This window comes from Limulus polyphemus, unplaced genomic scaffold (assembly GCF_000517525.1).
Source record: "Limulus polyphemus unplaced genomic scaffold, Limulus_polyphemus-2.1.2 Scaffold11010, whole genome shotgun sequence".
Taxonomy (NCBI): Eukaryota; Metazoa; Arthropoda; class Merostomata; order Xiphosura; family Limulidae; genus Limulus; species Limulus polyphemus.
In genome coordinates, this window is record NW_013676620.1 from 1 (window position 1) to 1,801 (window position 1,801).

The window sequence follows — 1,801 nt, forward strand, 5'->3', positions numbered from 1 at the left end:
TCCCACTGTAGCAGTGGAGCGTAGTGCCATGGCATGTGTCTGAGATGTATAGGGAATAATAGCTTTCGAGCCTCAGGATAAGAGATGTTATTAATAGTCTTCAAATGCTGTGCCTCTTTTTCCTCCACCCACTTCGGGCAAGACCTAAAGTAAGATGGGTGGGAACCACTACAATTAACACAGTGAGGGTCCATTTTGCACTCGTAGGCGTCATGGTCCTTGCCACCACAACGAGCACATGTCACAGAACCACGACAAGATGTCTTTGAGTGACCGAACCGCTGGCACTGAAAACATTGGAGAGGGTTGAGAAAATAGGGCCGTACCTTACAATTCAAATAACCCGCCTTAACAGTGGCAGGTGGACGTCGTGATGAAAATGTCAGAATCAGAACTGGGGTCGGCACCATAATACCATCTTGACGGGTGGAGATCCTTCAAACTGCTGAAACTCCTTAGCTGGAGAAACCAGCAAGGATCTCTGACTCGGGGATAGATTTCAAGTCCCTCTCAACAATAACTTCTCGTGAGGAATTCAAGGAAGCGTGGGGAGTAACCTCAATGGGTATATCCCCAAATGCCTTTGTATTCAAGAGGAGTTCACTGTGCTTAGCTGTGGATGTTTGAACCAAGATGTCTCCAGAACGGAGCTTCTTAATTGATTTTGGTGAGCCAGCAAGCCTCTCTAAGCAATTCTGAATAAAAAATGGAGACATTTGCCCTAAAGATTTTTCGGACAGTGAATGCTGGATCAGGAAGCGAGGTACAAGTGTACTTTGTAATGGAGACTGCTGTTCAGAGTCTTCTAGGTGTGGTCGTTTACCGATTAGCAGAGTTTAACATTTTTTTATTTGGATTGGGGGGATCCATAATCAAAGAGAAAGATTCAGTGCTCACTGACCCCACCCGCTATGGAGTCCTACGAGGGGATGCACTACAATATCAGACAGGAACACTGCAGCAACGCCAGGGTTTCGCGAGCACTATACCCAAACACCAACATCAGACACAATGTCCACAATATCCGTTGAGAATGCCCAACTCTGGTACTCAGTTGACCCTAGCCCGAGTGGACCAGCCGATTGACCCTGGGGGACCACCCCAAGGCCACCTGTCTACAGGAATTCAAGACCAAAGTGGTGTGTTGCAGTGCCCCAGACACCACTCAACCACCAGGATCCTCTCCTCCCCTTCACGGGTCGCCACGCATGGCAAACACGTGGGTGGATGTTTAGATCCCAGAGGATGTAACTGAAAATACAAAACCTTCCCTGGGAGGTCCCCTCACCACGTACAGGAATCCACGTCGAGGGGAACTGTTGTAGACAGCATGGACATATGTATAACTGTTGTAGACAGCATGAACATACATACAACTGTTGTAGACAGCATGAACATATAAAACTGTTGTGGACAGTATGAACATGTATACAACTGTTATAGACAGTATGAACATACATACAACTGTTGTAAACAGTATGAACATATATAACTGTTACGAATATATGATATTTGGCAAAGCAATTATGAAGGGACATAGCATCCGAGTTTTTTATGTCGTAAAGCAGGTGAAAGTCTTGTCTGAATAGTAATAGAATGAAACTGGCAAAGTACCTGTATACAGGTGGTATCCAATATCATGATATGTTCAGTACTTTTCATAGAGGTTTAGCGAAGATTGAGATACTTCAATTTCCGAAGAAAAATTTTCTAAATCTAAATTTTGTGAGTTGTATAAACCTTCTATACACCTGGAAAAAAGTTAAGCACCCCCGTGTTTTTTTCAAGTGATTCAAATTCG